Raw genomic sequence first — 24,669 nt, 5'->3', positions numbered from 1 at the left:
TCTTTTTAGTGGGCACTTGGTAAATACTGATTTTGAATCTGTTGAATATGTTGTGAAAGCTAAACAATGAGAATTGCAAAATATCAACCCTAGTAGATTTGGCCAAATCAGCCCCAGGTATGTTTTTGTTTGGCTTATAGTATTAAAAAAGAACAGAATGTGCTTTTCATTACTCTCAGTTATCTTATATCTAGCCTGCTCCCGCATTTAGATTACTTTCTGGTCCCTGTGGGCAGCTGCGGTTGTGACTCAAATGAAACTGGTTTGCTACACCAGCTAAATACGCCATGTTGTAATATAGTGAGGAATTTTCTAAAACTTAGTTCTGTCTTGGACCTTATCTGGTGATGATTAAAACATAGTTCAAGATACAGATCCAGAGGATGGTATTATAAAACATTCAGCAAGTGCAGAATTAACTTGTATAAAACAGTATAAAGAAAAAAAATGACTCCATATACATAACTGTAATTCTTGTCGGTGATTTCTGTGACCTTGAACAGTTGGGTTCAGTTTGTTTTAAAGATGATGATGGTAGTATTGCTTGCTATTTTCATTTTCGGGAAGTAAATTTTGTAAGTTCATTTCTATAACAAATAAGATATGAAATACCTTTTTATTTGAGAGTAAAACTACACTTCTAGTATAGTTGTTGGAGGGGTTGTGATAAATTTGGGGGGCTTAAGACTAATGTGGTACCTACTGTTTCTGACACGGTGTGCAGCAGTGTTACAGAGGTAGGTTGGAATACAGAGACTGGGAATTTTGGAGCGAGAGATTTAAGGTCAACAGCGTACAGGATGAGTTTATTATTAATCTTGGCTTGGGTGTGTCACTATTGTTGAGTCTCAGCTTGGTCAAAATAAAGGTGAGACTACCACAAAGAAATTTTTGTTAATTCCTGGAAGATACTTATTTTTCCAAGCAAAATTATATTTCTGTTCCTACTTCTGTATCTCAAATTGTTATTTCAGTATGCTTTTTTCTTCATTTCTTAATGATCACCTAATGCAAGTAATTCTGTTGATTTTATACTATGCATGCAATGGTCTTTAAGAATATTCTTTAACCAGTGGCTTTCAGACAGTATTCATACCACTTGAGTTTCACAAATCCTTCCCTTGTATTTCAAGTTGCAGATGTCAGTAGTTTTAAAGAATTTGTTTCCAGATTTCTCTACTTAAACAGGTACTTCCAAAATAGAGTTGTCTGCTATCAAGGTAGGACTTTGCAGATTCTCCTTTTTAGCTTCTCTTTCACAATCTCCATTTTCCCTCTTTACAAAGAAAATGTATTCTTTACCCAGTCTAATTTTACTATGGTGCAATCCCTCAGAGTATAAAAAAAATCTCAAAGGCACCAAATACAGGGACAATTTGAAATACTAGTTTCTGAAAAGCCTACTCAAACTAAGACATAAGCCTGCATCTTATTTTATATATTCGCATGCTTTTAAGTAAAGAGAGAAAAGCTTTCCTATTTACTTTCCACAGATCAACATTACATCTTTAAACAAAACTTACTTTTCTGATTACCAGGGGAAGTATTTTCGGTAGCTTTGCCAAAAGGCTACTAGGAAGTTTAAACCCCCCTTTTTTTTTTTAATTTTTGGAGAGTGCTACATAGTAAGATGAATTATGAATTATAAATTCTTTGCTTTCTACTCATCTTTACCAGGTGGAATGCATTATAGCTCCTATAATCTATATTATTAATGTTCTGTAAATAATACACCAAATAATTTCTGTTTTTAAGCCCCATACTTGATAACCTTTTTGTTATTTTCATTGAACTCCATCTCATCCCAGTAGCTAACAATATTTGTCCACAGATACATGATCTAATTTTTTAAAAAAGTGCATCAAATTGAGATATATTTCTGTAAATTTTATACTTATACTTAGTAATATTTCAAAGAATATATTTGTTATGCCCATTGCATAATGATGCTCATTGTGGTTAAGCCACAAGAAATTTAGAAAATTTTTAAGAGTCTTCACTGAAAATTTAAAAACTTAAATTAATCTACATATTTTTATTGCAGAGAAATGACAAGGTGAACTTTTAAGCATTAAAAATATGACAAAATTATAGGTAAAGTGGAATATATTCTTTTAATGGAGATGGTGGATATCAAACAGCTATGGTTTTTAGAGTCTAGTGGATAAATTTGAGAGTGTTGGAATAGTTTTATTTTAAAATGACAATATTTATGACATTGAAGTTAGATCCTTTGCTAGAACTATTGAAACTTCTGATGAAAATTTTTGAATCACACATCTGTTTAAACAGTATTTTCGCGTGTGCCTGTGAGGGTATTTCTGGGAGAGACGGGCATCCGAATTGGTGAGCTGAGTAAAGCAGATTGCCCTCCCCAGCGTGGGTGGGCCTCATGTGATCCTTGGAGGGCCTGAGGAGGCAGAGGGAAGTTGAATTTGCGCTTTGCCTGGTTGCTGGGGCTGTCGGGACATCAGTCTTCCTGCCCTCCGTGCTCCAGTTTCCCAGGCCGTCAGACTCAGACTGGAATCAACACCACTGGCTCTCTGGCTCTCGGGCCTTTGAACAACACTTCCGGCCTCGCTGGGTCCCCAGTTTGCAGACACGGGACGTCGCAGGCTCCACAATCACGTGAGCCGATACCTTGTAAGTCTCTCTGTATGTGTATGTAGGTCTCTCTCTCTTTCTCCTATTGATTCTGTCTCTGGAGACCAGACTAACACAAGTGATGTTATCAGAACTACAACTCTGTAGGAGGGGCTCTCTGGGACTGATGGTCATAACTCTCAAGAAGCGGTACTTTTGAGAGAGCGTTGCAGTTGGTGCTCTTAAAGGAGGGGGAGTGCAACCTGGCAGGTGCTTGGATGGTTCAGGTGGCGTGGCCCGGCCGGTGAGGGAGCGCAGTGGAACTAACATCCGTGCTTCAAGGAGGCACGGCAGGGCACGTGGCAGGGCAGCTGAAAGAAGCGTGGAACCACAGCTGGCGGGAGCCGCTGCTGGAGCAGTCCTGTCAGGAACTGGAAACAGGAAGAGCCCTTTCTCTTGCCTCTTTCCAAGCTCCACCTCCCCCTTCCCTTTCGCAGAATCTTACCAGAAGCCACTTAGCAAGGGAGTCTGGAAATTACAGTTTACACACCCAAACATGAACAGAATTTTGAAAGGTGTGCTTGGAGCTGAGGGACAGGGAATAACCAGCAGAGTCTATTGTTTTGGTCTTTCAGCATCCATTTATGTTTCTGTCTTAATAACAGTAACATCATTTGCTTTTGCTTGAGAAGGTACAACTATCCTTTTTACAAACAAAGGTATTTCCATCCTCTTCCTCAAAAGAGTGGCCCAACAGCCACCTAAACCATCTCTGGGTAATGTTATTGTCTGTTTTACCCAATCCCAACGAAATAAATATGTAACATACAAACCAAATTATAAAGTTAATCACCAATATCAGTCCTTATATAAAATAAAGAGGAACAATGAAAGGGAAGGGAAAAATAAGTAAATATATATCAGTATATACTTAACAAGCAAGGAAAAAAATTTGCCACCTGCTGCAGTCCTCATGTGTCCTCATGTCTGCTATAAATTCTGTTTCCTTTACCCTCAGCTGGCAGCACAGCCAGTCACGGTTCTTTTCCTGGTGGAGGTAATCCAAACTTTCACTCCCAAAGGGTCTAAATCTTGGTAGTCTGTCTTTTTTTTTTTTTTAACATGGAGAAATAAAATACTTTATTTCTAATATCTAAAAACAGCATTCTAATATAACATTATTTCAGGAGGTAAGCCCGTGTACACTTTTCCATATTTTTATATCGTCGTATAATTTAAAACCAGTGGAAAATTCCTGAATAGCCTAAATCTATTATTCGTGTTGTCTTTAATGTGTTGGTACAGTTCTGCCTTAAGTTGTACTATCAGATTTGAAAGCACTCAGAGAATGCCTTGGGCTCCAGACTTAATCCTCCCGAGCTCCATTGTTACAGCAGCCACTCAATTTACCCTTAGTAATTGGGAGCAATCGCCCCAGGAAAAACAATGATCCCTTCTTTGTTATTTCAATAGCTTGAGCAGCTCCGTGTAGCCATTGGAAATCTAGTCTTCCAGTTCATTGGAGCCATTGTCCTGACGTCTGGTGGAAGCATTCTGTCTTTGGGAATTAAAACCTCTAAGCGAACAGCAATCAAACTTGCAAGGAAGGGAAACAATTTGGGGGGGTTGTAATTAACTGTGGTAGTGGAGGAGCCACTACCACTTCTACCCCTTAATCCATGCATTCTGGCCACCCAAGAAAAGAGTGCCCTGTGTTAGTTTCTGATCCCAAGGATCACCCACGTCCTGTAGGATAGTGCCCTGACCTTTCAGTGCATTGCTCCCAATTCAGGAGGCTGTTTTATCCGCTCTGCTGCTTCGAAGGGATGTCCTACCTGGCAAACCGGTACCCTCAGCGGTATGAGCTCAGTGGCACTTTTTTAGCTGAAAAATGAGTTCTAGGTCAGAAGCAGTATGGTATAGAACAACCCGTAAGTCCACAGATAGTCATTGTATTTATCTGTTGTTGCACTACAGATTGCTTCAGAATTTAGCAGCTTAAAACAACACATATTTATTATTTCATGATTTCTGTTGGTCAGGGATATACGACCAGTTTAGCTGGGTGGTTCTGGCTTATGGCATCTCCTGAGGTTGCAAGTCAAGCCAAGCCACTGGGTGGAGCTCTAGTCATCTCAAGACTTGAATGGGGTTGAGGGATCCACTTCTAACCTCATTTTCAGTTGTTGGCAGGTTTCATTCAGTTCCTCCCAGACTGATAGGCCGTAGGCCCTTCCATGAGGCTTTTCACAAGGCAGCTTGCTTGCTTTCCCTAGTGTAAGTCAAAAGAGAGAGAGAAAGACACCCTAAAATGAAAGCCACAGTCTTCTTGTAACCTTGTGTCTAGTGGTACTCATCATTTCTGCCATATTTAATAGTTTAGGCGCCAGCCACCAGTCCAGCTTATAGCAGGGGGATGGGATTACCCAAGGGCGTGAGTAGCAGGAGGTAGGGCTCATTGGGAGATACTTTAGAGGCTGCCTACAACAACCATACTGACTGACGGAAGCACAGATCACTAAGGTTTTGGAGTAGAGAACTATTCTTTTAAGAAACAGCTCTTGATTTGCTACTGGACCCTGGTAGAGACTGAACTTCTAATCTGGGACATCTAGAAACCCTATGACCTGAGCGTCTATGACGAACTGGAGGTTTTCTCATCCACCAAGATAAAAGGAATCCAACACCAAGTGGAAATGCTATAAACAAGATTAGGTATAAGCGACTCCTGAAGATACAAGCATCTGACTGAGGAAGAAAAAGCTCAGGCCTAGTTTATAGAGGATTTTTGCCATGTGTTAGCATCAACTGGAAGCAGGTGGCTACAGCATTACAACCCTTTCAGGGGTGGCCCCGCAGAACCGTTGTGGTGGAAAACCCTCTTGGTGAGTAGACCTTTGAGAAATACATTTGTTTGTCCACTTTGTCTGGATTGAGAGATGGTCAGAAGTGCAAATATACTGATTCATGGACAGTCATTGGCAGTTCGTCTGAAAGTTGGGGATTCAGAAAAAAAACACTGGCAGATAGGTGACAAAGAGGATGGGGGAAGAAGTATGTGTATGAAACTTTCAGAATGAACAGAGTGCAAAAAAGATTGATGTCCCACATGAATACTCAGCAAGGGGCATCCATGTAGAGGAGACTTTCAGTAAACAGGTAGACACAGTGACCCGCTCTGTGGTTGTCGGTCAGACTCTGCAGTTACCTCGGTGCTTGCTCGGTGGCCACAGTGGTGGGGATAAAGGTCATGCGTGGGGCCAACAATGTGGATCCTTCACCAAGGCTGGTCTGGCTGTCCTCATTGCGGGCTGCCTAACTTGCCAACAGCAGAGACCAATGCTGGGCCCTCTAAGCAGCTCTGCTCCCTGAGAAAGACCAGGAGGCTACCCCATGGCAGGGGGATCATGATGGAGGAGGCGGCAGTTTGTCCTCACTGGAAAGCACTTACTCAGGATGTGGATTTGCCTCCCCTGATCACGATGTGTCTGCCAGCATGACCATCCTTGTACTAATGGAGGTTTGACAATATTGCTTCTGACAGAGGAGCTCATTTCCAAGTTATCCTTGTGTTAGGGAATGACAGTTTCTTGAAAAGAAAGAAAAAGAAAAAGTAGGGAGATAATCTATCATAATGTTAAAAGTAGCTGTCTAATGGAAATTAGAGTAATATGTATATATATTGCTGTTTCTTTCAATATTTTCCTATTTTCCAAATAATCACGTATCTGGAATAATAACATTAAAATAAATTATGATGGCAATTGAAGATAGTTTTTAAATTGTACTCCTGAAAGAGTCAGTTTCCTAAGAAAGAACTGCTCAGAGATGACTCTATTTTAATCATTTCAGTTCTCTTATTTTCAAACCATCAGACACAGACTGTTGTAATCTCAGCCAATGGCATTTCTGTACAATCTCAGTGATTCTCAAACTGCAGTGTACAGAAGCCTCTTTGAAGAGACTTACACAGATGGAAACTCCCAGCCCCCTCTTCCGTCCTGGAAATGGTGACTGGGTGATTCTTGGGGGGGATGCAGGAATCCTTATATTTTGAAAGGAGCTCAAGCACATGACCCTGCTGGAGGTGGTCCATGTTACATCCTTCAGGGAACACAGCTCCAGGAGGCTGCAGGGCTGGGGAGAAGCTAGGCCGCAAGGAAGTCACGATTCTGGGGTGGGGGAAACAGGTGCAAGTTGCTATTCTGTTTACAATAGGGTCAGATTTCAGAAACACAAGTAGCAAGACAACCCCAAATCCTTTTTGCCTTTGCTTAGCATTGATTCAAAACGTGGCCAGTCACTGCACTCACGTTACCAGTCGAGGTATGCAGGGCAGCTCGCTATCTGCATGAGAAATGCTGCACAGTACAACGGGTACCGGTGTCCAGTTGCTCTTTCACAACCATCTCACAGCTGCCTCCAAAGCCAGTGGAGACAACAGATCTGAGTTTGAACACTGGCTTCATCATTTATTGGTTGTTGACTCTAGGTGAATTAACTAAGCCATTGGAGCCTTGGATTTTTTTTCATGGGAATAATATTTTTGAGATCTTATGCAGAGTATGACTTCAGTTGAAACACTTAAATCATTGTAGACTTCAGTTCTTCTGTAAAATAAAGAGGACTAGAATCTGGTACTCTCTCTAGCTCTAAAATTCTTTGTATATTTTACTGGGATCCTATTTTTATTATAAACTAAGTGAAAATATTCAGGTACTTGAAGAAAACATTAAAAAATCACAATCTTGACATAAAAGCCATTCAAATAATTCTGCTTTGCTGGGCAGAAAATTTTTTATTAACCAGTATATTCTTAAATAGAATAATGATGGGTAAGATAGTGATTACGTCAGGTGAAATGGGACTACATGGTGAAGCCAAAGGGTCTCCTGGATCACAGGCAGTCTTTGGACCTGCCCTCTAAGTGCCACCTTTTCAGGCAAGTCTTGTGACTGTCCTCAGTGGACTTTCTGTCATGGAAAAAGAGTGTCCAGAGATGAGAACCTGGAGTTTCATCACACTGACCCGGCTCCAAAGTGAGGTGTTTGGAGAGTGGACGACGCTAAGTTCCTAAGGAGCCTTTGAGCTAAAATAGGGCATGGCATCTCATCTCACTTCTGATGTGTCTCAGATTTCCCCCCCTCTGTCACCACCAGAGAGTACAAAAGGAAAGATGTTCCCATCGAAGGCCAGGAGCCCACGTCCTGCCTTTTCCCACTTCCCCTCACTTTCCCGGCACCCACCCGTCCACGCCAATTGTCCAGGTGCATGTGGACAGCTGACCTTTCCTGCGCAGTGGGATTCTGAGGCACAAACACTCCCTAGGTGAGATTTTTCTCCCCAGGCGCGCTTCCTGTTGCTCATCTGGTTTACATAGTTATTAAATGTCCCAGCTGTGCAAACCTGCCAAGCGGACTTGCAGGTTTAAAGGACTAAAGGGGCACTCCTCTTGGCATTCCTCTTCTCTCTTTTAGGTCTGTCTGAAAAGCATGGTCAGGAGCACAGTTACTCTCATGGCCTTTTCCCCTCTTTCCACACTCTGGTTATTCTGTTCCCTCACCCTCAGAGGCAGCAGGTAGCATCACTGAATCTCCTTGAGTAAGCTAGGTTCAAGAAAGCTAATGAAAAGGCTAAGAGTGAAGCACAAGAGAAAGCAGAAGGGCTAGTCTCAAGTCACTCAGTGGGAAAAAGTTCGTGAGAATCAGGGGTCATGGAGAAGTTACGTGTCAAACCAGGAGAGCACTGAGGAAACCAGAAGCAGATACAGAGCACCACAAACAAACCCTGAAACTGAGCCCAAGTCTGCCGCAGAGAGGAAGAACCAGACCGTGTTCTCCTCGTATGAGGGACCCAGTGACTGACTTTCCCAGGGGCTGGTCCAGTGCAAACTGGAAAACTAGGCACCTTGCCTTCTCTGAAGGAACTCGATTCCATTCTGTATGTGGTCCAGATCTATACTCTGGCTTTTGGTAAAAGCTGCTCTGATTCTTCTTTGTGAGTTTGGCTGGTGTAGAATCTCTTTTTCTGCCCTAGAGATGCTGCTTTTTCTGTCACTCCTGTATTATCCATCAAGATCCTAGATAATCCATTTTTTTCTGTCTCTTTTTTTTTTTCTATCAGACAGTGGTATTCTTTGGATTCTTCCTCTTGAGTATCTCTCTCTTCTTATTTCACCTCCCTTGTAGCTGATCTGCAGTCACACTCACGTTTTCACCCCGTGCTTTTTTTCTGGCAGGCATTTTGGTTATTCTCAGTTTCCACACCTTTCTCTTGGAGATATTTGTTAGCTCATCCCAACTTCAGTTCCTATTTCCCCTCATTATCAATCATTTCAGATAAAGTAGGGATTATCTCTTAGGAATTCTCGTGGCTCAAATACATCTTTAGTCTTTTCGTTGTGGCTACCAACTTGATAACAGTTTTATTGTCTTGCATTGGACCAGTATATATCAAACTGGATGTTCTATATAAGAATTTTTAAATGTTTATTTTTCTAATTCAATGATTATTTAAAAATTAAAAGGAGCATATTCAGGATCATGTGAGTTCCCATTTTATAGCCAAATGCTGCTACAAAATTTCAGTATTCACAGTTGCACATATAACTGCACAGGCACCAAAGAGAACAGGGTGGACTTAACATATAATTTGAACAAAGTGGAGGCTGGACGACATCTTGAAGTATTGTACAAATGAGTATTTTTCAGTGGTTGAAATACGGAGAACAATGGGAAAAGCAGGTCACCAGAGCCAGACTAAAACTGTACTGGATGCAGTTAATACTCTGCCTTCTTTAAACCAAATCACGTCATTACTCATCTTAAGTTAGTATATTAATTAAACTGATGTTATTAATTTGAATGATGGTTATTAATTCACTTTTGGATTTGATTGTAATTAATTTATAAAATTTAAAACTTTTTAGTCGTATAAGAGTTATAAGTGTAAGGACTTTGTAACTTTTAAATCTGAGGATATTTGCACACATTATAATAAAAAACAATTTATCAGGCTTCCCCTTCCAGCCAAGGTGGAGTAAATTTACTCTTCTGCCTGAGATAACTTAAAAAGTGAACAAGATACAAGAAATAATAATTTTCAAAATATTAATAAAGACCAGGCAGTGAAGGATAGTGTCCTTTGAGAGACTGAAAAGGAGCAGTGAGCGCTGTGAGTACAGCAGCTGACAGCCAAGAGACAGTTTTCAGGTCATGGCACAGGGAGGGAAAACCCAGGCAGGGACTGGTGAACTCTCTGAGCTGAGGATACTGCCTGGGAGCTTGAGGTGAGCTGGATGGCTAGAGTCTGCAGGACAGAGCACTGGAGAGGAGAGAGACCAGGCCTCGCAGAGAAGCCCGGAGACCTGCAGAGGGTTCCCCTCAAATAGTCAGCAGAGTCCTGAAGAGGGAGTGTACGTGAGGAAGCGACCTGAGGCTATGAAAGGATCACCAAGAGGATCAGAGGGAGCAGCTCTTGGCTAGGCAGAGTGCCTGTCCGCTGCCCATCCCCATCCCCAGACCCCAGCCAAATTAGGAAACCTCACAATTCATAGGACATCGTATAGAGCACTCAGAACAGTCATGGCTCAGAAGCGAGGAATAATCAGCGCTAGAATAAATGCCGAGCTGGGCCCACTTAACAATCTTGAAGGACAGATCCCAAAGGGCCAAACTGTCTCCTGCTAACTTAACTATGGCCGAGAACTAATCTCAAGGCTATTTACAAGACTACAAAAATATCCAGCCCCTAGCAAAGTAAAAATCACAACGTTTGGCATCCAATCAAAATTTACCATGCAATCAATGCTGCAGGAAAATATGACCCGTAATTATAAGAAAAATAAATCAATAGAAACTCACCCAGAACTGACAAAGATGTAATTATACATGACAACATTAAAATATTATGACTATATACCGTATGTTCAAAAAGTTAGAGGAAAGATTGAGTATGCTAATTAGAGACATAGAAGACATTAAAAAAAAGGCCCAATAGAACTTTGAGAGATGAAAACAGTGATACCTGACAGATATTGATAAACTGATAGTCTTAAAGACAGATTAGGCATTGCAGAAGAGTAGATTAGTAAACTTGAAAACATAGCAATAAAAACAGTTTAAAAGGAAACATACAGAGAAAAATGAATTTTAAAAGGTGAACAGAGTATCAGTAAGCTGTGGGACAACTTCAGGCAGTTTAAAATACATGTGATTAGAGTCCAGGAAAGAGTGGGGAATAGAAAAATATTTAAAGAAATGAGGGCAAAATTTTCCCACATTTGATGAAAAATATAAGCCCACAGTTCTAAGAAGCTCAACAAACCCCAAGCACAAGAAGCATGAAGGAAGTTACACCAAGGTCTTACATAATTAAATTGCCCCAAACCAGTGATAAAGAGAAAATCGTAAAAGCAGCCAGAAAGAGACACGTGACATAATAGAAGGACAAAGATAAGGACAACTGCAGATTTCTCTCAAAATCAGTGTAAGCAGGATGACTTGTGAAACAGTATCTTTAAGTTGCTGAAGGAAAAAAAAATTGTAAGCAGAAATATCTTTTAAAAATGAAGGCAAAATATTTCTTTTGGACCTGCGAAATCTGAAAGCAACCATCAGTAGCCCTATGCTGCAAGAAATGTTGAAGAACTCCTCCAAGCGAAGGACAGTGACACCAAGGAAGCCTAGAGTTACACGAGGGAGTGATGGGACCAGGAATGGAGGCACCCTGGGTAAATCGCTGAAGTTTTCTTTTTTTCCTTATTTCTTAGAGCTCTGTAAGAAAGAGTGGACTGTTGGGGGGAGGGTATAGCTCAGTGGTAGAGCGCATGCTTGGCATGCACAAGGTCCTGGGTTCAATCCCCAGTGCCTCCATTAAAAAATAAAATAGATAAACCTAATTACTGCCCACCCTCAACAAAATGTAAATCAAATAAAAATAAATTAATGAAAAAGAGAATGGACTGTTAAAACAAAAGTAATAACGTTGGGGTTTAAAATATATGTAGAAGTATATTATAGAAAACAGTAGCACAAAGGCTGGGAGGACAGAAATGAGAATTTACTAATTTCTTATGCTAAATGTGAAGTAATATTATTGGTTCTGCTTCTGTGGTTGTGCCCTAACTGATTGAGGCTCCATGAAATATTTGTTGGGATTACGAATGGGATTAAATTAAATCTATAGATCCGTTTGGAGTCTTTTCATTCATAAACAGGGTAAATCTATTCACTTACTTCTATCTTCTTCAAAGGCTTCTAAGAAAGTATTATCATTTTTTTCCATAAAGGACTTGCACTTCTTTTGCTATTCCTAGTTACTTTATATTTTTAGTTACTATTGGAAATGTTTTTTAAAAAGTAAACTTTATTTATAGAGCACTTTTAGGTTCACAGAAAAACTGAACAGAAGGTGCAGAAATTTCCCATATGTACCTGCCCCAACACACATAGCCTCTACCACTATCAACAACCCACACCAGAGTGGCACATTTGTTACAACTGATAATGACACATCATTATCACCCAAAGTCCATTATTTAGTTTAGGGTTTACTCTTTGGACAGTCTATGGGCTTAAAAAAATGTATACTGACATGTTTTCACCATTATAGTGTTGTACAGAATAATCGCACTGCCTTAAAACTACTCTGTGCTCCACTGATTTATCCCTCTCTTCCCCCAGCCCTTGACAATCACTGATCATCTTGCTGTTTCCATAGTCTGCCTTTTCCAGAATGTCATATAGCTGGAATCATACAGTATGTAGCCTTTTCAGATTGAATACTTTCACTTAGTATAAGTTTCCTCTATGTCTTTTCATGGCATGAGAGCACATTTATTTATAGCACTGAATAATATTCCATTGTCTGGATGTACCACAGTTTATTTCTCCTTTCATTTTATTGAAGGGCATCTCTGTTGCTTCCAAGTTTTGGCAGTTATTGAATAGAGCTGCTGTAAACATTTGTGTGCAGGTTTTTGTGTTGACACAAATTTTTAACTCCTTTGGATAAATATCAAGGAATATGATTTCTGAATTATATGGTAAATAATCATTTCACCTGTCTGCATTTCTCTGATCTTCTCAAGGTATGGCCTGTCCATTACCCATAGTGTTCTTGGCCAGTGAAGCCCTAGGATCTTAGGAGTGAGGTCAGACTCCTGAATTTTTTATGCTTAGGTGTATCTGTAAAGCTTTTTTGTTTGTTTTGCATGACTGCTATTTTGGATGTAGTTGAAAGAAGTTGACCAAGAGCCCATGGAGGGGCTGAACCAACGGGAATTTGGGGGCTGACCTAGACAAAGTTGTGAAGTAGGAAGTTTTGCTTAAATGCCCCCTTTCTCCCCCCATGACCTTTGCTGACTGATCACTGCCAGGCAATGGACTACCAGTGTGAGGGGCAATTATTCTTCAGTGGTGTGAAGGCTGAGTAGAATATAGTATCACCTATTACTCTGTCTTGATAGAGTATTTTGTTTTTTTGTGGAGGGAGGTAGTTAGGTGTGTTTGTTTGTTTGTTTGTTTGTTTGTTTGTTTGTTTAAATGGAGGTACTGGAGATTGAACCCAGGACTTCGTGCATGCTAAGCACGCAGTCTACCACTGACCTATACCCTCCCCCTGATAGAACATTTTGGAAAAGAGCACTTATATTAGGGATCAGCACACTTTTCCTCTTTAGGTAGGAACACAAAGGAGGGAAGAAGTTTGGTAGATTTGACTCTAGAGAAAACGAACAAGCAGCAGGAATCTAATGGAGTCCAATCCTTGTTTCCATCCTAGCAGTAGAGTTGGAAAGGACCATGGGCTTGAGAACTTTTAAAATTTCTTAATCTTTTCAATACTCTAGTGTTTTCTTTTTAACATTGCTATTTTCCCTTAAATTTCTCTCATGTTAATAGTGAAATCCTCACAGAGAGTTCCTGTGTTTTTCTCTGAGGACAGCAGCACAGGGACAGGTGGAGAGACTACAATTAACTCCAGATCTTGTGCGGGGTGACAGGGTCCCAAGAAATAGTGTGGGGAATGCCTGCAGACTGAGTCCAGGGCAGGGATAGACACGATGGACGTGGAGAGATGTCCTGGGTCCAAGAAAGAGCTAAGTTTGAGCAAAAGAAAAGTGCCCATGGTGTTTCCTGGAAATAGATTACTTTTGTCTATCAGAACTGACATTCTAAAGATAAAGACCGTTCCAGTAGTTTTTTGCCTTTATAACAGAGATGTCAGCAACTGTATTTCGAACATTCTAGCTATTTTTATTCCTATTTGTTATTTCACAATTCCACGAAATACTGAAATGCTAGAGGTGGATTGTCAGGATGCTCTGTCAGAAGTTAAGTATTGTTTTCTCTAAATAGAAAATTGCCAGAGAATTGCCTTGGAACTCGGAAGGAATTCCACCCCCAGCAACCACCAGAAGGTCATTGAGGGGGTTGCCTTGGAATCACTGGAGAGCCTCCCTGAGATGGTTCCCATAGAATGGAATCACTGAGGGAAACTTCTCTCGGAATAGTGGATTCGTGAGGAATAAGCCTTCCTTAGAGGAAAAAAAGCACCACTTGGGAGAGAAGTTGTTAGAATCGTGGATAATTGGGTTTGCTTGCAGGCTGAAGTGGAAAAGTTAATACATATGATGAGATTAAAGATTCGAGAGAGAATTAACAATAGGCAAGATCAAGGTCTCACACTAGCAGAGAGAGAGAATGGGGTCAAGGGCTGTCGTTGAAGTATTAGCCTTCGGATAGATAGAGGAGGAATATTTCCTTCTCTCAAATTTGTAGGAATAAAGACATGGTAGTTAGAGATACAGGGAAATATTGAGGTTACCGAATAAAAATGAGTCGTGATATTTGGATTGTGGCATTAAGTCTTCACAAAGGCTTTGTTTAAATGCAAATGTCACCTGGGAGGTGGCTAATATTAGCCAATTAGCATAGATAATCACTGATGATTTTAGCATTGGTTAATTCTCAGATTAATCAGTTACCACTTAGGAAAGCATAAGAAAATGCAAAGGCTACAGGCTGTCCCCGGACAAAATTATGAGATAGGAGAAGTTAATTTTCTTCTTCTTGTCACTTCCTCTTTCAGCACCCTTATTGCATGTTGGATTCAACTTAATCCCAATTTCCCCTTTTCTTCAGAAGCTGATTCTGATGCTCTTTCCCAAGAATTTAGCATCGAGGTAGATGTCAGCCAAAATGGTAAGTTTAGCTACAATTCTCATCTTTGTGTTCCTGAGGGTCCAAGTGCCCTTAAGAACTGTGTGGCTGACTCTAGAAGGGACCTAAAGCTGGTGGAAACTCAAGATATGTTTATTCAACCAATTTAACCCAAATACTAGAAAATACATGTTCTTTTCAAGTAAACACGGACATGTATGAAAATTGACTATGTACTTGTTTGTAGAACAAATTCCTAAAAGTTTTCAAAGAATGAATACCAAATATAACACATTTACTGACATCAATGCACTTAAGTTAGAAATCAATCCAAAAAGGCATCTTAAAAATCCTATACCTTTGGAAATTAATCCATGTGTTAAAAAGAAATCATGGTAGAAATTAGATAATGTTAATAACTGAATGATAATAATATTGTATAAGTAAACACCTGTAGAAGACAGCCAGAATACTACTTAAAAGAGATGTGGAAAAATGCTTGATCACATTATCTTCATGGAAATAAGAACCACAGTGAGATACTACATCATGCTCACCAGAGGTTGGCAAAATTTTAAAATCAGAAATGTTGACAAGGATGTGGAACAACAGGAGCTCTCATGTGATGCTGGGGGAAGTGCAAATTAATCCACTGCTTTGGAACAGAGGTTGATATTGCTCAGTGAACTTGAAGATATATGTACCTTACAACCCAGATTTCTTCTAAATCTGTAACCTGTGGACTCTTGTATATGTGCACCAGTGTATCTGTACAAGAACGTTTACAGGAGTATTACTAGAAATAGCCCCCAAAGGGCAAACAATTCAAATGAGTATGGAGAATGGCTAAAGAAAGGGTGGTTTAGTCATATAATGGAATACTATAAAGCAGGCAAAGGAATAACCAATGAATTATTGCTACATGGAGAAATAATGGAATATGAAAACAACTTAGAACCGAAAAGGCAAGTCACAGAGACATACATCCAGTGTAACTCCCTTTATGAAAACTTCAAAAACAATAAACTTATTGTATTGGGGTATAATTACTCCCAAGATATTGGGAGAACTTAATATTTAGAAAAGTAATTACTCTGGGGTGGAGGGAGGGAAAGACAATAGACAGCAAAAGGCACAAAGCAAGTTTCCAAAGTGCTGGTGATATTCTGTGAAGGCACATGGAATGTTGCTGTAGGAAAAATACATGGAAGTCTTCTATGCCATTTTGCAGGTGTAACATATTTCTATTGTACATACATGTAGTGTAGATATTTCATGATATATTTCATGACAACAACAGAAAAAATTACTCTGGGTTGGGGCAGGATATAGCCCAGTGGTAGAGTGTGCACTTAGCATGCACAAGATCCTTGGTTCTATCCCCAGTACCTCCATTAAATAAATAAACAAACCTAAAAAGAAAAGAAAAGAAAAGAAATAAAGAAGAATTGAAGTAGAATTTAGGACTTGTGAATTAACTGGATGAGGTAGGTTAAAGGAGAAAAACCTTTGAGGATTATTCGATTTCCTTGCTTGTGAGGCTATTTTATGAATTAATAGAAAACTTTTGGAAGGCTAACTATAAACTGGCAAAAATATTGCTTTCATTGGAGTTCCAGGCCCCTGGGGGGGGGTGCCTCTTTTGAATTCTGAACCATGTTTGTGTATTACCTACACAAAAAAATGAAAAGAAGAATCAGAGTAGAGGTCTTCGTGTAGCTCAGATATGGATGTTCTAATTTAATAAGGGAAAAATCTGGTAGTAGCAACATGACTATGGAAGTGACTTCACCTATGTTTTGTGATCTGCTGCTGAATTAGGCTAAATAGTAAATCTTTTGCATTTATCATAGGCTAGGATGGGAGTGACAGTTGACCGCCTTCCGGTCAAGGGCCGACTCTTGCTAAGGTAAAATGTGGGAGCCAGGGTTGCCCCTTCAGTAGGTCAACAGGTGGGGCCGTCACCATGATTGACATGTTTAGCCTAACAGCACAAAGAAACTGTACGCTTTGCCCAAGGGCATCCTTGTGGCTGCAACAGCGCCCTTTAAAAACAATGAGATGAGGTTGACTTGACACTGTCTCACCTACTCTTTCTATATTTTTTCTCCTGGTCAGGAGGCTCACCTGTGCATAATCCCGCATACATATTAGCTAGTCCGCAGAAAGCTGCTAACCTATAAGGACTTCAGATATTAATCCTCCAAGGGGGTTCTGCATTTTTGTCCAAAACCCTTAAAACTAAAAAAAAAAAAAAAAGTTATTGTAAGCTTTCTAATATTTTACGCCTTTTTCTTTATACTGTTTAACTTGCCTCTCATTTTCCGATGTCATTTACATAATATAAACATTTTGATCATTGTTTAATTTTTATTCATACTTTGCCTCATTTCACAAAAGATCTGTGGAGAATTATAATAAGCACATACTATAAAGTGGTGAGCTACAGATAAATAAAAAATCAGGCCCAGAGAAATAAAAACTAGAGTAGAAAGTCATGCCAGGTATAAAAGTAGAACACAGAGGAACTACCAGAATTGAGTTTCAAGTTTGGTCTAGGATTCCTGGCAAAAGTGAAAAAGGAGACGTAATATGGTTCTAGTCACTCCCTCCTCCCTCCCTGCCCTCCTCTCCGCCCCTCTACCCCTACCCCTCGCTTCATCCCCCTAAAGCCCACTATTTGCTTAAAGGAAATACATAGCTTTTCCTACACATGACCCTAGAAGAAGGTTCTCACGTGGGCTATAAGCTTTTATTACTACCACTGACTCTGCATACCTCTGCATAATAAAGGACACAAAATCCAAGAGGAAATAAATTTTAGCGGAATTAGAATTGAGCGCTGGGCAATGAAGGAAACAGGAGGTGTAGCTGACAACGACTTGAGAGAGCTGTGTATTTGTTTACCAGTTTATATCTCAGTAGCAAATAACCAGGGATTTAAGAATCCTCATTTGTGTGCTTTGGAAATACCACTCAATCTCTTGATACAGTTGCATCATTTTGCGGGCGGTGGGGGGTGGTTCATATGAAAATAGTTGAAGGGATGTTCGCTTGAAAATTCTGTTGGCTGAACTTTGATTCTGTTATTTTATACTATATTTAAGTTGTTCTCTACATAATTAAATACCTTTATTTAATGAGCCACTGGGGAAATAATCGTAGTTTCTAAGGAAAAGTTCTGCTCAGTATATTTATGACTGACCTGAATGAAGAGAGAACACATTGATCAAAACTGTAATGGGCACGAAGCTGGCAGGGTGAATCTGAACCATGGGTGACAGAGTCCGGGTCTCCTTTCATCTTGGGCCCCTACATAACCACATCCCAGGTTGTCTAAAACACGATCAGATCCAGCCCAAAACCTCTCTGCCTGTGTGCGGAATTCTTCAGACCACTTCTCATCCTGAGCTTCTGTTCCCAGCCCTGCTGCTCTGTGACTCTGCTGGTTCGGCCTCTCCTGTCCCAGGATTTGCGGCTGGTCTCCTTGCTCAGTGACCTATTTGGACCCACTTCTCCAGTGAGGCCCTTGGCGCTGTTTCCTGGAGATGAGCTGATTGTCAGCCTTTGGCTCCGCGCCCGGAAGCTCCGTGGCAAGGGTGCTCCTGCCTTCCCTGCTCCGTGAGCCTGACCCGGCTTGGCCCCCACCGTACGTGAGGGCGTCGTGGGGGGTGCTCAGTGTTTATCTCCTTTGTGTGGTCGCTGGAGTAGAAGAGGGAGGAGACCTAAGTGCTGCTTTAAGTTGTTTCACGAAACAAAAAAGCTCAAGGGTGTATTTACTCCCTCATCCTTCCTTCCTCCATGGTCCGTTGTGTGCTGGCTGCTGAGAACACTGAGATAAAAATGACACACTCTCTAGCTTCAGTTGAATTAACAGCAAGGGAGGAAGTAATTTTAAGGCAACCTTTTGTGTATGTGATTGATTTGTCATGTAGTTACCTAGTAGACATAGCTAATGGGACATTTAGGCAAGAGTGACAAGCCAAAGTGGTGTGTCTGTCACGGTTGCTTTTAATTGATCTAGCACAGTGGGTCTCAAATTGGGGTGATTTTGCTCCCCTCTCCTCCCTGAGAGACACTCAGCTATGTCGAGAGACGTTTTTGGGTGTCACAACTGAGATGGTGCTCCGTGGCGGTCAGATGTCAGGGATGCTGCTAACATCCTACAATGCATAGGACGGTCCCCTCAGCTGGCGGTCTGAGAGTTAGAATCCCTGGCTAGTGTGTGTGTCCATCGCGTGTTTCTGAGGGAGCGACTGTTAGGAAAGCTTCCTTTAGCCTGATATTTATTATTTTTATTACTACTAGTAGTAGTAGCCAACATTTATTGAGGGCTTACTGTATGCTGGGCATTCATGGTAAATGGATCGCCAGATTTAATCACTGAAGTGTTTTATTTGCTCTATTTTACGAATGGAGAAACAGGTTTAGTGGGGTTAAGAAACTTGGCCAAGATCTCATTGCTAACAAGTGGCAAGGTGGGGAGCTAAATCCGGGAAGCCTGGCTCTCCGCTCTTCACCACCAACTCGGAGACCAGGCCCTCTCTTCAGCTGGGCTTCAGCTCATAAGAGGCTCCTTTAATGACAAAGGCCGAGGGAGCTCAGTCCTCTGTCGCTTACAGGCTTTTATGGGAGGCTTGAGGGGAAAGAGAGGTTAGCATAACAGTGTGCAAATCAACCCAAATTTGGAGAAGGAGAATTGAATCCTACGGTAAACACCAACATCTTGGTCATGATGAATGGCTCGCCCACACGCATGTGCAGCTGGCTCGTTCCTCTGACCCAGTTAAACAGGATTCAACCAAAATGGTTGGTCACATCTAGTTCAGGGACGATTGTTTTGATCCAGAGTGAACCACAGCACCGTAACTAGCAGAACGGAGCTGGCAGACTCTGATGCAGTCAGCTTTCATTAGCTTACACTTGGCCCTACTCTTCACCATTGTACACTTCTGCTTTATTAAGAGCTTCCAGGCAGTTTTGGGTAAAATTTTAGGATTAGACTGCTCTTTTGTCAGTTTGGGTTTTCCAGAGGCAAAGCAGCAGTCTACTGTCACCCATACCTTTTCTTGCATTCCAGGGCCTGAACACTCCTAGGCTGTAATTAGATCTGGTTCCTTAACCCTATAATCGAACTGATAGGAGGTAATGGAACACCGCGTCTGCCCATGTGATAGGGCAGAATTCTTCTGCCTTCTCACCTGAGCACAGCAGGCTTGAACCAGCCGGAAGGATGAAAAGGTAACTCAGAATATGTGGGGTCCTCATAGCCCAAGAGGATATCGTTATGAAGAAGAGGAAGTATGGGCCCCACAGATTGCAGGTCAGTGTGAAACGAGGTGGTTTTGGTTCCACTAAATTTCCAAGATGAGTTGCTCTGAGAAAGATGTATGTGTGTTTCATTTTGAGGTCCTAGGAATTTTTAGAAAGAGTAACTTCCCTACGATTCTTATCTGTTTGGCTGTCAGTGAAAACACGCTTGTACTCAGGGCCAGTAACAGCTTCTAGTGGGTTAAATGTCAAGGATGTTGATTTTCTTTTTTTTATTATCTCTGTAGTACGAACTGTCACCATGTAAAGGGGAGGCTGGCAGGTGAAGGATTTTTGTGGGTAAGCACCTCTTTTCTTGCTTGTTATCGAGACTGGTGTATTATCTTTCCCCCATATCATGCAGCAGGTCTCAGAGACACTGTTTCATTAATCGCCTCTCTGAATTCCTAGGGCCACATTTTTTCCCCCTTCTCATCCTTTAAAAGTTATACAGAGGTTGAATATCTTAGATTGAATGGTGACATAGGAGTGATAATAGTAGCTGTCATGTACTGACTACAATATGTCAAACACAAGACTGACTGCCTTCAAGGCGTGTTCTCTCTTCATCCGCAAAACAGCCCTTTTATTTATTTAGCCCCATTTTACAGAGGAGAAAAGTGAAGTTTAGATTAAGTCCCGTAGCTGGTAAGAAGCCAGATAGGTTGGGATTTGAACGCAGGTCGGCTGATACTGGGGTTCCTGTGATGATTAACTGCTCTCTCACCTGGGTACCCTTCTTGGGCTCAGGGTTTAGCCAAAGGATTACAGAGCAGAGAGACAATGCAACAAGAAGTGAAAGAATAGAGTAAGGGTAAAGGAGTGGAACTTCCTTGCAAGAGACTGCTTGGATATCTTTTTTTTTAAATGGAGGTACTGGGGATGGAGCCCAGGATCTTGTGCACGCTAAGCGAGGACTCTACCCCTGAGCTATATCCACCCCTTGATTGGATATCAATTTGTTTCTATTTTTCTCACCCAGGTCCTGCCCCTGTATTTTATAGAAGTTCTAAAAGTGGCAAAGTGCTCTAGGAAAACTGATGTAACCTTCCAGGTAGATAATACAATATTTCACAAATACCATTTTTAAGGGCACGCACTCAAAACATTTTCCTAGCGTTGTAGAGCTCAGGCCTATTTCAGATAGAATTTCCCACCCTGCCTTTTTCCCATTAAGAGGCTAGTAGAAGCTTAAATAAGACTCTTTATTAAGAAGCTGCTACTAGTGTAGTAGTCATTTGATCAGAGATGTAATATGTTGACTTGTAATTTCTATCCAAAAGTCTGTGTGTCTCTAGAAGGATGTTTCACAATACTTAAGCTTTGTACTCTTTGCACAGACCATAAATCTTTAAGGGAAAATAGGAAATCTAGGTTCCTCTTGAATGTTTTCCAATACTTCTTGATTCAGCTGTTAACCTGAAATTTTTTCACCTGCTTCATCTACAAAAGGAAGTTGCAGAGTGGTAGTTAAGTGAACTGGTATTTCACTGTGATGTCTAGTAATGGCTAATATTAATCGGTCACTCAGCTCTCTGGCCCTGCGCTGTGCTTTACCTCATGCTCACAACCCAGTATGTAGGTACTAACGTCATCTTCCCTTACAAATGATAAAAGTGAGGTTCAGAGAGGTTTGGAAACTAGCACGTTGAGTGACAGAGCCTGGACTTAATCATAGGTCTGACTCTAAAGTTAATATTTTCAATTTTCCTCAGTGGTGTCTGGGCTTCAGACGAATGAGGATGAAATGAGAGCCTTTTTTCTTTTATTCTCTGCTAGAAATCTGAGTGCTCTATTTTTGAACCCTGACACAAACTTATAGCTTTAAAACCCATTATTGGCCTTTTTTACTGTAAATGGAAGCTCAAGGCATCAGGAGGGCTGTTTGTGTTGCAACGCTCCCAATGTCTCAGCTTAGTCTTAGAAAGTCTCCATTATCTTTCTAGTTTTAGGTCCCAGAACTTCTTTGCATGTTATCTTTGACACGATGTACTCTTACGTCCCTGGCTTCTAAGACTTCCATTTGCCAATACCTGCATCTCTGTGCCCCAGGGCTTTCTCTGCAACACTCATGCACCAAAGGGAAGTGTCAGAGAACTAACACCCCCAGGGGCTGCCCTCAGCCAATGGCTGGTGGGAGGGGGTTGCCCAGCGGGCGAGCTGGGGGTACTCTGGAGCAGCTGGCTTCCCACCATGACCCAGTGCACCCAGTGGTAGCTGGGCTTGAAAACACACCCTCTCTTGGTGGACTTCCCTGCCCTGCCCACTTCCCTACTCCCTGGGTGAAGTTCTCTGCACTTCCCTAATCTACTTCTTGGGAAACCTAAAGTAAGACACTGGGTATATGGATATAATTAAATCTTAATAAAGCTCAAATGGCCCCATGTTAATAAATACTGACTTTTGGCTTATAGTTCACATATTTGCAATTAAAAGCCCCTCCTTAACAAATAGTTTTGAGCAATGTACCCAGGCACTAGAAAATGGAAAGACTGAGAAAGCCTTCTTTCCCAGATAATCCTTGGGCTTTTCTTTTTCCATCTGTGATAATAAGAAATATATATTTGGCCTTTTCCCTGTTCCTAACACAGAGCTTCTAAAACCCATGGTACTATGTGAGTGACAGGGGCGAGAGGAGCATCATCTGTTATTCACAACAAGTCTTACCTGAGTTTGTGCTAACGAGGTGACTCCTGGTCAGCCCCTGGACACCTTCTGGAGGGGGTGGGTATTGGTTACCAACCTTGTGATTAGAGGATTGGAACTTTTAGCCTCACCCCTAATCTGGGGAGGGGACAGAGGCTTGAGATTGAATTCACTAATGGCAGTCATTAAAAAAAAGGATTTGGAGAACTTCTGAGTTGTTGAACACATCAAATTGCTGGGAGGATGACAAGCCCAGAGAGGACGTGCAGGCTCTGAACCCTGTCCCCAGATCTTGCCTTACGCACCTCTTCCACTTGGCTGTTCCTGATTTGTATCCTTTGTAATAAACTGATAGAAGTAAATAAAATGTTTTCCTTAGTCTTGTGAGCTATTCTAGCAAATTATTGGACCTGAGGAAGGAGTCATGGGAACCCCTGATTTATAGCCGGTTGGTAAGAAGTACAGATGGTGACGTGGGACTTGTGACTGGCATCTTGAGGTAGGGGCAGGCTTGTGGGTCAGACCTGTGGGGTCTGTGCTCTCTAGAGAGATAGTATGAGAATTGAATTGAGTTGAGGAACACCTAGTTGGTGTCCACAGATAACTGGAGAATCACTTGGTTTGAAAAGCCCCCAGGTATTTGGTGTCAGAAGTGTTGTGTGTAGAAATAGTAGAGAACTACCAAAAACGATTTTTTAAAGATAACGTTTCCTGCATTTGAAAGGCTTTTTAGCACGCTATGAGCATTGCCAGATAGGGGGATGAGCGTAAAAGTCTGTTTCATGCCAGGTGAATTAGTTTTGTTTCTGTGGTATCTAATCACTAAAGTCTAGGAAATTATTAACTAGACAATAATATTCAGTGCTCTTAAGTGATTTTCCTTTTGGAACATTTTATGACCGTTATTCAACCTAGAATCTGTGAAGTAGACATTACTTTATGGGCAGAGCGTCTGCACTCCTCTCGAGAGCCTGCAGTTTTTCCTAATGCAACAAACTCAAAGACTTAGCATGTGAGACTTCTTTATAACTATCACTAGAAAAAGGGTTCTAGACACTCTCCCTTTAATGTAACTAAAGACATGCTTTCGGTTCTCCTGTGGGACCCAAAACTGTTGTAATTCTAAAACCATTTGAGAGCCTGCCTGTTAAAATTGTAGAGAAACTGGCACCAGGAGTTAAGCTCCAGTTCTCTTATTACCTCTGTCCCAGTGTCTCAGTTTTGGTGTCTTTTGACGAAAAAAAAAAAAAAAAAACCTACCTGAAGCTTCTTCTCATTCTCTTTCAAGAGTACTTCTTTCTCTACCCACCTCTTAAAATGTTGATATTCCCCATGGCTCATTCTGGTTTCCTTCAGCTCTCATTTCATGGACACTTTCTTGGACACAATTTTTTATTTGAAAAATATGTATATAAATGTTTACTATGTGCTGTGCACTGTTTTAAGCACTTTGCAAACTTCTTTTTTAAAAAATGGCGTCATCTTAATGGTGTTCTGAAGTAGGTACTCATATTATTCCCATTTTATGGACTGGGAAACTGAGGCACAGAGAGGTTAATAATTTGCCCGAGTTCCCACTTCTGGTAAGTAGAGGGTCAGGACTTGGACTCAGAGAGTCTGTCTCCAGAGACCATACCCTGTCAGCTCACCAGGCTTATCCTGCAATTTAGACTATGCTCACTCTTTGGAGATCTTCATACTGATCAGTCAAGCCCATCCACCTCTCCCAAGCTTCAGATCTGTACTTCATATATATTTCCATCTAATTTTCCAGCAAATACTTCAAATTCTAGATAACACAGTGAGCTCATTTTATTCCCTATGAACATCCCATAGAAGATGGCATCACCGTCCAGCCAGCTAAAGAGTCACAGTTCTGGGACTTATTCCTGGTTCCCTTCTCCCCTCCACTTCTGTATACATCTGTTTTGTGTATCCTGTCAATTGCACTTTCTACAGATGCCTTAAG

General features: G+C 41.1%; 2 long non-coding RNA genes and 1 other non-coding gene across 5 annotated transcripts in view; 1 reads left to right on the top strand and 2 right to left on the bottom strand.

Annotated features, from left to right (window-relative positions):
- Window positions 1–4,572: 4,572 nt before the first annotated feature.
- The window catches only part of LOC140698288 (uncharacterized), a 31,766-nt gene continuing 11,669 nt past the window's right edge, over window positions 4,573–24,669 (bottom strand). For 2 of the 3 annotated variants that reach the window (XR_012075968.1, XR_012075967.1), the window contains 2 exons: window positions 6,035–6,172; window positions 4,573–4,855 (listed from right to left, as the gene is read on the bottom strand). This is a non-coding gene — a long non-coding RNA (uncharacterized lncRNA). Of the gene's footprint in view, window positions 4,856–6,034; window positions 6,173–16,871; window positions 16,986–24,669 lie in introns of all 3 variants that reach the window. The other variant, XR_012075969.1, reaches the window with a different exon arrangement.
- Window positions 11,384–11,456, top strand: TRNAA-GGC (transfer RNA alanine (anticodon GGC)). The gene has a single exon. It is a non-coding gene; the product is annotated as a tRNA-Ala (tRNA).
- On the bottom strand, window positions 21,246–22,770 carry LOC140698289 (uncharacterized). Its single transcript, XR_012075970.1, has 2 exons — window positions 22,722–22,770; window positions 21,246–21,497 (listed from the first exon to the last, which is right to left on the bottom strand). It is a non-coding gene; the product is annotated as an uncharacterized lncRNA (long non-coding RNA).

The sequence above is a fragment of the Vicugna pacos genome, chromosome 9 (genome assembly GCF_048564905.1).
Source record: "Vicugna pacos chromosome 9, VicPac4, whole genome shotgun sequence".
Classification (NCBI taxonomy): Eukaryota; Metazoa; Chordata; class Mammalia; order Artiodactyla; family Camelidae; genus Vicugna; species Vicugna pacos.
Note: the sequence above shows the minus strand (reverse complement) of the source record. Positions and strands in the feature narration are given on the sequence as shown.